We start from the raw sequence: 11,521 nt of genomic DNA on the forward strand, positions 1-11,521 counted from the left end.
GCTTGGCTGAGAGCTTGACGTGACTAGGTAAGTTACTTCTGTACAGGTCAGCATTGTGTTCCTTTGATGTATGAAATTTGAGTTATCTCGTGACTGAGCTAAGTATTTAAGAGCTCTGAGATGCTGTTCTGGGAATATATTGTTAAGTACCTGAATAATGTGCTCCACTGTTGGAACACTTAAGGTTTCTTTACAGTAACTTAGAGGTTAGTTGAGATTCCCAGTTACCTTGCTGAGCTCTGCAGAATTTCCCAGGGAGATTCATCTGAATATCAAGTCTGGCTGCTAAATTCATGGCTTCCTCAAATCAAAACTCCTCATAAACTTTCATGTTTTTCATCACGTCATTGAGTGAACGCAATACAGCAGTCAAACTACTGGCTGCAAAGAAGACATCAGAAGTTTGCCCCTGGAGATTTTTTTTTTTTTTTTTTTTTTTTTTTAACACCAAGGCTCTTGTAAAAGTTAAGATATTTTAAAGAACAGCAATAATAACCATGAAATCAAAATCTGTTACTACACTGCAGAGTACAAATGTTTGGGCAGATACACTGTTATACCATCTAACATTTGTGTCACTTACACCATCTAAACATAAAACAAGTACTTGCAGGAGGTCCACTAAAATTTCAGAATCATCATCTCTGACTGTTCACTGAAAATGACAAATTCCCTTCAGTTTGTTTACCCCTTTCTTCATTGTTCTGAAAAAGAATAGAAATTACATTGTAAAGTCCTACAAGCAGTTGTGGTGATCTATGGTAAAAAGAACAAACTTCCTCAATTGCTCCTAATGCAACAGATACTCCCATAACAGGTACTGATTTAGCCCAACACATATTTAAGGAACAATAAGATCAGAGTGTGTAGATAGCTTGCGGAGTGTCACTGCTAGAATTCTCTAAAACTCTACAAGTGACAACTTTCATTTTGGAAGAAAATCCACTAGAAACAATGTAAGCCTGGCCACGACAATACTCCATATTTGGTCCCTGCTTCTCAGTTGTCACAGTGTAAAATTTCACAGCCAAAATTTCTGCATCAGCTTCATAAGCGAGGAAGTCTACAAGTTCCTCTCAGTTTATGAGATTAATCAATAAACCTCACCAACACAGGTTAGATGCTCTCTCCTGCTATGTCCATTACATTGTCAGTGATAATATAAAAGAAGTGTGAGTCTCTCACTTCTCTGAGAGTTTCTCCATGAATACAGCCCTCACAGATCTCTAGCATCTGTTTCTGCTGTGTTTTCGAACATAACAATGTGTTAATTGCTGTTGTCTCAAAGCATTTTCTCAGGACCTCCGCCCCAGAATTTATCAGGCACTCTAGCAGTGCTTGAAAGTTATCTGGAGTAAAGAGATCTCCTGGGATTTCATTAGCCTCATGTCCATTCAGCAACACGTTTTGTTTTCCGACAACAATCAAGACTTCAAATAGAGATTTTAGGCATTCTTTGTTTTCCTTGTCTTCAAGGGTCACAGGTAAGATGTCCTCATTTTGCTCTTCATCCCCTTCTTCTGCAGTAGGGTTCTGAGCACAGCTGTTGTTAGTTTATGTTTTTGTTCCTGTTCAGAAGTTTCACAAATTTTTCTTTGTTTCACTGGCTTGATTTCATCTTCATTCAATTCTTTTATTCGTTTTCTGTGTCTATTATTTGAATTGTTTAAATGATTGGTAAGATCAAATATTTTTGGTATTGCATTGTATTGAAGAACAGTCCTATAAGGACTCTCCCAAGTACTTCACAAGTATCTGCTTCAATTAATTTTGAGAAATACAATAACCCAATCATTCTGAATTTTTCTGATGTGTTTGTAAAATTTACATTTCTACAGATCACAGAGGTCTCAAAGTATTTGGCACATGATCAATAATGTTGATTTAGTTGGTCAGGCATTTTATCTTCTAAGTCTGCTCTGCAACAATTCTTCACTCACTTCTGGGCTCTGACCTGATAATGCAGGAACTTGAAGAAGGCCAGGTCCAACTACATGCTCCTCTGCTTGCAGTTGGGGGCTACATAAAAGTTCAGCATCATGCCCTCCCCTCCCAGCCTCCTCAGGGCAGTTTCCCCACCCATCAGGACTTGGGAGGCCAGCCAGGATGGCTTCACAGGGCCAGTGGGTTGACTGATTTTGAAAAGGATGCTGAAGTAGAGTTTTAGGTTGGAGAGGAAGTAGTAGCATTTAATCTAGATGTATGCTTTTCTTTGTATAAAACAATAAGCAATGAATGGGCAATTTGATATCAGTGTTATAAATAAAGCACCATAAACACATGACATAGAAAAAAATGTAAAATTGTTTCTACTTCACCTTTAACTATCTGGCTAAAGGTTTTGAAGTCCAAAAGTACTATTTCAAGTTTCTTAAGAAAGAGCAACTACAGAATGTCTATGTAAATTCCATTTGAATGATTTCACCAGATTATGAGAATCATTTCCATCAATAAGCCACAGAAATCCCCATGGTGTTATTGTTAGGATATTGCTTAACCCCAAGTTTTCTTTCCAGAATAATGGCTTTTGTGCCTCTGCTTCTGAAGTATTTCTTTTTCTTTTTCTTTTCTTTTTTTTTTTTGAGACTGTCTTGCTCTGTTGCCAGGCTGGTGTGCAGTGGCACAATCTTGGCTCACTGAAACCTCTACCTCCCGGGTTCAAGCAATTCTCCTGCCTCAGCCTCCCAAAGACCTGGGATTACAGGCACATGCCACCAAGCCCAGCTAAATTTTGTATTTTTAGTAGAGACGGGGTTTCACCATGTTGATCAGGATGGTCTCAATCTCTTGACCTTGTGATCTACCTGCCTCAGCCTCCCAAAGTGCTGGGATTACAGGCGTGAGCCATTGCACCCGGCATGAAGTATTTCTAAGAAGACATTTTCAGAAGGACTATTTCCATTGAGGATGCCTGATACATAAGCCAAATCACCTATTTTGGGGAAAAGAACTAAGTATTGAGTTCTGATACTCTTTCTAAACTGTCTTTTGTGAATTATTATAACATGGCCTTTTATTAGTAGGTTAAGTAGTAAATGGAACAACACATATGAATTTACACTGTTGTATAGTGGACATTATGTTCATCAGCAACATAAAATTGCCATGAGTTGAAAGAGGATAACTATCATTAAGACTGATGGCACCTATGAGCAAAATGAGACATGATAATATGGAAATATCATTTCATAATGATCTCTCTCTCTCTGCTTCTAGCAATTTTTTCTACTCCAAAAATATATCATGTAATTACTTAAATACTGTTTTATCGGTAGAAAATAACATCTCAACAATGCAGAGACTACTGAACCTGTCAAGATTCAACCTCAGAGAGCAGACACAATTTCCTATACTGATGAGTTACTAAGCCAAAGAGAAACACTGTTTTTTTTATCTGGTTGACTTTCAATTGGCTTGTAACTAGAACACATTACCATGTCATAAAGGGTGGGCAAAAATGAAATAATAAATATAGATAGTAAATCCACAATATTTTCAAATGTGTCATTTCATCAGGAAATGTCTAAGAAATAAGCATGACTACTTTAAATGAATAAAAAAGATTACACCAGTTAACCTTGGAATCCCTGTTACTTATTGGAAATGACCATTCTTCCACATTCCTCAAGCCCATGACAGTCCCATATTTTTTTATTCTTATAGTACTGCAAATCCTAACTCATGCTAAAAACCATGAATAAGAGCTAGGGGTTTGAAGTAATATCTGCTTGGGTTTGCAGCCTAGATTCAAATTTACTAGTGTATGTTCTTTCCTAATTCTAATCATAAAAGATGCAAAATGACAATAAAAAGCATGAAAATATGTAAGTTTCTCTAAGGAGTAAATTTTAATAAAATGTACAAAAAAGGTCTACAACATTGTTTGGCAAGTATGAATGCTCGATGAATGTCAACTATTCTTATTAACTGGAAGGTACACTTCATCATACTAAATAAGAGCTCGATTTCTACCCTGAGTTACTATACGCCGTGACTCTATGAAGTGATCATGCAAATAGTTTGTTTGCTTAGGGTTAGTAAATTAAAGGTGATTAATATTTTCATTAAATTACACAGCACAAAAGGAAAGATTCCTTGGTCTACTTTGCCACCTTTCAGGAGTAATAAATGTAAAACATCTAGGAAAATAGCTGTTTTGCTTATCACAGATAGATACTATAAAATTCCTCTAAGCAATGTCTTCCAATATTTTATTACACATGTAACAGACTCAAAACCACAACTCATTTTAAGAATCTTGATATTCTAACTAAAATCTCTCTTAATTCTTAAGATCTTATTTTTCTTTTCTGCTGTACTTCTTTTCTTTACTTTTTTTAAATTTTTTTTCTTTTTTCTGCCTTATCTTTCTTTTACTGCCTTATTTTAGACATGGAAAACAAGCTCTCTGACCAAGATGACCTTAACAGTCCTCTCACTTGACTAAATTATAGATGAGCTCATTCTTGATTCTAGTCCCTGACCTCCCTTTTCTTAGAGCATTTTCTTTATATGACTTGTAATTGTAAATTCTTTCTCTGCTCACTGGAGATGCAAATTTTGTTTGTTTGTTTGTTGTTTGTTGTTGTTTGTTTCTTTTGAGACGGAGTCTCAATCTGTCACCAGGTTGGAGTGCAGTGGTGTGATCTCGGCCCACTACAACCTCCACCTCCTGGGTTCAAGTGATTCTTTTGCTTCAGCCTCCCAAGTAGCTGGGACTACAGCTGTGCAGTAGCAAATTATTTTAAAAGCCTCTTGCCAGTTTTACAACCTAGGAATCTCTGTCTTAAGGACCTGAGGGCCATTTTTTGATGTGTAATCACTATAAAAGATAATGACGCTATCTTCCTAGAAGGTTAGCAGCTTATCTTCCATGGGTATCAGTTATGAAACACAGATGGCTTAAACACAGAGAGAAATATTTGCACTCAGGAATTGACTCAACATGCTTCATAAATCCCATTGATCACTAATGTCTTCCAGTACTTTCCACTAGCTTACCATAGTGCTTAACTCTCCATCCCCTTGTAGGAGATGAGAAAAACCAAAGTATTTTCTCTGCTCACACTCAATTCACCACTGCAACACAGAACACTTCACTTCTGGTCACTGAAATGTGTGTGAATTCTTCCTCACACAACAGACAATTCTCCAGTAGATGCCAACTGGCTATCCTATCATTGAATTTACTTCTGATGCTGTCTACCTGGAATTAGACTCAGGTTCCACAGGTTAAGGGCTCAGTCCCAAAAGAGTGCACCCTACTTCAGATGCCAATTACAAGACCCAGGCTGTGAACTGTACTTCTGCCCAACCAGCTATAAATTGGGGTTCTCATGACCCACTCTTCAGGTTCTATTAATTTGCTAGGGTGGTTCACAGAACCCAGGGAAACAACTTGATTAAATTTACAGTTTCATTATATTAATAAAGGATATTACAAGGCATACAGATGAATAGTCATGTAGAAGGGAAGCATAGGACAAAGTATGTGGGAAGTGGACTGAAGCTTCCATGCCCTCTCCGAGTATGCCACCCTTCAGAGACGACCACATGTTCAGCAGTCTGGAAGCTCTCTAAATGCTGTCCTTTTGGGTTTTTATAGAGGCTTCATTACCTAGGCATGATGACAACATCAGTAGAATATTGGTGACCACCTCAATGTTCAGCCCCTCTCCCCTGCTAAAAGTCAGGCTGTGGGAGTGAAAGTGCCAACCCTCTAATCACATGGTTCATTTTCCTGCCGACCTGTTTCCATCCAGGAGTCGACTATGAAGCATGTCTTTAAAACAAAAGATACTCAAATAACCCAGGAAATTTCAAGAGGTTTAGGAGTTCTATGTCACTCCCGCCTATCATTCAGGATATTACAAATGTCTCAGGAGCTCTGTGTTGGTAACTGTGGCCAAAAGACCAAATGTTAAAACAAAACATTCCCCCAACACCCTTACCTACAAGAGTTTTAGGAACACTCTCAGAAACTGAGAACAGAGACCAAATATATGTTTCTTATTATACCACATCACACCCCCACCACCAACCCACCCTTTGTTTCAGAACAGAGTTCTACCATCTCATCTCTATTACAGTGGTCTTGCATAGACTTTCTTTCCTGTCAAACTTCGGTGAAATATTTACTTTGGCAACTCACTTGACTGTTGAGAAAAAAACATAGCATTACTAATTGTATCACTTAACAGTGTATTTGCCAAGTCAAAGAGCTTAAAATATTTGTCTTTTCCTCATATGGGTTTGATTCTATATCACATATTCTCAAACATTTCTCAGTGCTAGCTTATGTTTTAAAATTCAGGTAACTGAGGCAGGACCCAGGGTTCTTATGAGTAATTGTTCAACGCACAATGAAAAGAAAGGCTGACTTACAAATTGCTAAGTATTCAAATTTAACATTTTATTATAATTATACTTAGCTTGCCTACTGTGGCCTACTTTATTCATTTATTATTTATTTCTCTTTTAAAAAATGTCATTAGTCAATTCTTTCTTATTCTGCATTTGCACTGTTTCTAACTCTGTTATTTGCCTCTGTAATATGGGGATTTTAAATTGTGAACTCAATCCATTCGTTTGTCAGATAAGTTTGGCTTGATCTTGATTCCTTCATTCAAGTTATTAACAAGGATTTAGGAAAAAATCTGCTTCAAGATTGACTACTCCTATGATATATTTTGCCAGATATACTAATTATCATTTTTGTTTCTTTTATGCCAGATACTTTATAGAGATTATCTCATTTAATTTTCATGAGGATGTTAAGAAGTGAATACTATTATTCAGAAGAGAAAAATGAGGCCCAGGAACATGCTTAAGTATGAGAGCCAGATAAGGCTTATTTTCTCTCACAGGCCATGCTTCTAATCAGCCTGGGATTGAACACTCCCTTTCTTTACTCCTCTTGTTTATTCCCTTCACTTTCTTTCCATTTCTCAGTCTGTTTCCTTTTTCTTTTTCTTACATGATGTTGGAGACTAGGGAGAAAACAATGAATTGGGCAGAGATCCTCATTTCAAGTTATTCACATGCTTATCCTTTATTTATCTATGGCGCTATGTATACATTTAACATTCATTAAATATTTTAACCAAAACAACACATAAAAGATGCAAACCTATATTTAACCTAAGGAGAGGATCAATTTCCCCATCCCATTTTTCTAGTTACAATAAACATACCTTCGACTCTTTTTTATATAATACTTGCATTTTAGAACTCTAACAACAGCCCTCATTTAGGACTGCTTTATTGTTACCTGATATCTTTATTATATATTTTAAATATTATAAGGATATATTTTATATTTTAAGCAATGAGTTGCAGATTGCAGAACTTTTAGAGGGCTTTGATGAGGATAATATGCATTTAAACAATGTATGCCTGGTGGACAATTTTAAAAATTACTTTTTGGAAATAATTGACAGCTGGAAAATTAAAACTGCAAAGTTTACACCTGATAACAAGTCAACTAAATAAACCAAGAAAAGTATTTCCTTTTCCGATGAATCATAGAGAGTAAACATATTGAGTGAATCTAAAAGAAACCTGGTATGAGTGAAAAAGAATGTGATAAGTTGAGCTAATCAAGCAGTTAATTTAGTTATTTGCACAGAGGGATTTTTTTTTGAAGTCTTCAGTATTAGCATTCTAATGAACTTTTCGTTTTGAAGTTCCATGATATCCTCAAAATGTAAATGAAATGAACATAATTATGTAAAATAAATTTAATTATATTTTAAATCAGAAGAAATTAATATCTCTGTTGAGGAAAAATCTCCTAAAAACAATAAATGAATAAATAATACATAATCTTAAAAAAGAACTAAAATTTCATGCCTTGTGTTTACATTTCCTTAGTCAGATGAATTTTGCTTAAAAGAGCCTTTTATAATTATAGCAGATTGGCCAGAGTAATTGTGTGTAAGTCACTGTTTATCTGAAACAATTCAGCTGTGTAAATTAGCATCACTTCTGCCTTTTTAGAGCTTTGTAAAAATTTACCAATCTAACTATATTCATTTACAAGGTATGCAAATCTGACTGTACCCTTTCTTAAAATTTTGCCTTCATTAAAGCCTTCATATATCCACATTTAAAATAAATAAGAAATGTTTCTCTCTGTATTGGGAGGTAAATAGGATGGTTCCATGAGAGACTTTTCAAGGGCATATATTCAGAGTAACTTAACAAAACTGTGTTTTACACTTTGTTTTGTTTTTTTTTTGAGATGGAGTCTTACTCTGTTGCCCAAGCTGGAGTGCAATGGCATGACCTTGGTTCACTGCAACCTCTGCTTCACGTGTTCAAATGATCCTCCTGCCTCAGCCTCTTGAATAGCTAGGATTACAGGCACCCGCCACCATGCCCAGATAATTTTTGTATTTTTAGTAGAGATGGGGTTTCACCATGTTAGTCAGGCTGGTCTCAAACTTCTGACCTCAGGTGATCCACCCACCTTCGTCTCCTAAAGGGCCAGGATTACAGGCATGAGCCACCATGCCTGGCCATGTCTTATAATTTCTATATTGCAGATTAGTTGCATTTACAAAGAGACACTTATTTTTCTCTACCTTAAAGTAACATACTGAATTATTAAAAATTTTCCTCAAATATAACATAAAAATTAGAGAGAGGAAAGTCTTTTCTCTCAAATGGTACATAACTTCAATAATTACAGATTCTTTGTCAAGCATCATGTTGAACACTTTATACATATTTTCTTATGTAATCCTTCCATCATTCTCATTAAGACAATTAATTTTGTCACACTTATTTTATGAATGAATAAAAAGAAACGTTCACAATGGAGGTAGTATCTACTAATGGTGACATAATGAGCTTATCAGTAATTACAATTTAACTGCAAGTCACAAATCTGGAAACAGTGTCTAAGGTGAAATGAGTATTTTATATTTCTCACATAGAATTTGGGAAGTAGGTAAACTAGGGTCCTAATTCGATGATGCCATCAGAATTCTGAAATTTTATATTTTATATGTTCAGTAAACTTTATCATGTGCTCTTTGGTTCATAATGGAAAGACACATATTCTAATTCTAGCATCTAGTGTTCTTCACGGTGAAGAGAGAAAACAACAAATGTAAAAATATTCTAACTAGTTTTTTCCCCCATTTTAAGAAGAGTGTCCCAGCAGCCACATCAAAAAATTCTCACCTCTCATTATTATGAGCATATGTCATATGCTCACCCTTGTATGGAAAGGAGACTGGAATGAGAAATGCAATTTGCACAGTACAATTGAGAACTTTGCTAACAACAAAGTAAGAATGCTGTGCTAAGGAAGATATTAAGGGAACATCAGAGAGTAAGGAAAAAAGGGAAGTCAGGAAGAAAGGAAGGAGAAAAGGTTTTTGTTGTTAATTGTGTGTGTGTGTTTAAACTAGAAATGTTAGCTCTAAATTTTGAAGGGATAAGGGACTGAGCTAGATCTTGAAGTCAAGGTTTTCTAATTCTAAACCTAAGACTACTACTTAGTAAATTAAAGAGTGTCACATGGATTTCCTGAGATTTAGACACATTAAAGCTTAAAAATAATATAAATAACAGTAAACACTGAATGTACCATTGTGTAAATCTTACCAAAAAAAACCATAGTGGATTATAAAGGATACATGGAGTCCCTTTTATTTTTTTCCTTAAAATTGTAATGATAACTATAAAGCATTATATGATAACTCTTAGAAATCATGTGGAAATGAGTTTACTATTTCCCAAAATACAACAGATAAATACAGAAAGAAGAAAAAGCATTGCTTTTTTTGTTGTTGTCTGTTTGACAGAGTCTCACTCTGTCCCCCAGACTGGAATGCAATGGTGCAATCTTGGCTCACTGCAACCTCTGCCCCCTGAGTTCAAGAGATTCACCTGCCTCAGCATCCCCAGTAGCTGGGATTATAAGCACGCACCACCAGGCACAGCTAAATTTTGTATTTTTAGTAGAGACGGGGTTTCACCATCTTGGCCAGGCTAGTCTTGATCTCCTGACCTTGTGATCCACCCACCTCAGCCTCCCAAAGTGCTGAGATTACAAGCATGAGCAACAGTGCCTGGCAAAATCATTGTTTTTTTTTTTTAAAGGAAAATGGCAATTTAGAAAATCCATAGTGGCATTATTATCACATGAAAAAAAAATGTATTATCAGATGAATGAATATTAATGAATATGACCAGTTCACAACCTATTTTTTAAATCTCAAATTAGTATCTTATAAATTTGTTAAATTAATAAATGTTGTAATAGATTTGTAAATTTAAAATCAACAGTCTATTCTGTTTTCTATGTATTATGCAAGTATTTAGAAAGCTTATATTCTTGTCCATGGAATAGTGTTACATCCTAATAGGTACAGTTTCTAACATCTGTTATAGGTTCTTACTCTAATAATATAGAAAATAATCAGATATTGCCTACAAAGTTGATTGCAAGTGACTTAATATAAGAGATATACCTCATTCCTCATAGTTATTTGTAGCATTTAATATAGTTGCTGGCATATAATATGAACTTAAGAAATAGATGAATAAATGCATCACTAATTTATAAATGAATGCTTTAGTAATGTATACATTTTAAAATAAATTGTTAACGAATTATTTAAATAGTCAGATTGTATTATATTTAACAGAAGCAAAGGATAGCATAGTTGATATTAATATTACTTCTATTTAGTACAATTTAAGCTTTCCTGAGTTCCCTACTATTTAATCATGTTTTAATTTATATGTATTTATGTACTTATTTTGCTTATTCCTTCCCCTCTCTCCTTTTCTTTCATTTATGCATGGCCCATCCACTTACTGAGAATGAATTTACTTTAGGTTTTATTATCTTCTGGTTCAGTTTAAGATTAACATTGTTTAAACCCCTCTTATTTGCTTAAAAATTTATAGATCAGGCAATTAAAATCAAGACAGCTATCTCTCTGTTGTCTACAGTCCTGGAATGATTCATTTTATTCTTCATTCCCTGCTCTATCAAATAAATAAACCGAGTGTTTATCTATGACAAATGTACTTTTTTAAAATGTGATAGTGAAGTCCCTTCATTCGAGCACTGGCTATAATGTTAATTAAAGCACTTTCTGCTAATTTAGGTAACAAAAGCTCTATATTAATAAAATTGCAATTAAGCTTCTGAAATCTCACAGTTGGGAAAGTGTAATCCTTTTGCAAAATTAAAACAGAAACAAAAAACAACAACAGTAATGTGGTAGGGTAAGTGTGATAAATAGCTGATGAATTATTCAACTCCTGGCATTGCTGGCAGATCTATAGCTTTTAATGAGTTCCCCTAATTTGATTTTCATATCAAATTGTATTTTATCCTATGTTTTTATTGAAGAGTGATTGTTAGCAACATGCTGCATTTTGACAAATGTATACAACTATAAAACTACTTATATAATGAAGATGTAGAGCAGTTCTAATATTTTCCTTATCACTTAGGGATGAGTCCTCTGATAAAATAGTCAAATTGGGTAAGTTC

General features: G+C 34.9%; 1 pseudogene; it reads right to left on the reverse strand.

Annotated features, from left to right (window-relative positions):
* Window positions 1-475: 475 nt before the first annotated feature.
* Window positions 476-2,038, reverse strand: LOC112607245 (annotated as a pseudogene).
* Between the last annotated feature and the right edge of the window lie 9,483 nt (window positions 2,039-11,521).

Source organism: Theropithecus gelada, chromosome 14 (genome assembly GCF_003255815.1).
Source record: "Theropithecus gelada isolate Dixy chromosome 14, Tgel_1.0, whole genome shotgun sequence".
Taxonomy (NCBI): Eukaryota; Metazoa; Chordata; class Mammalia; order Primates; family Cercopithecidae; genus Theropithecus; species Theropithecus gelada.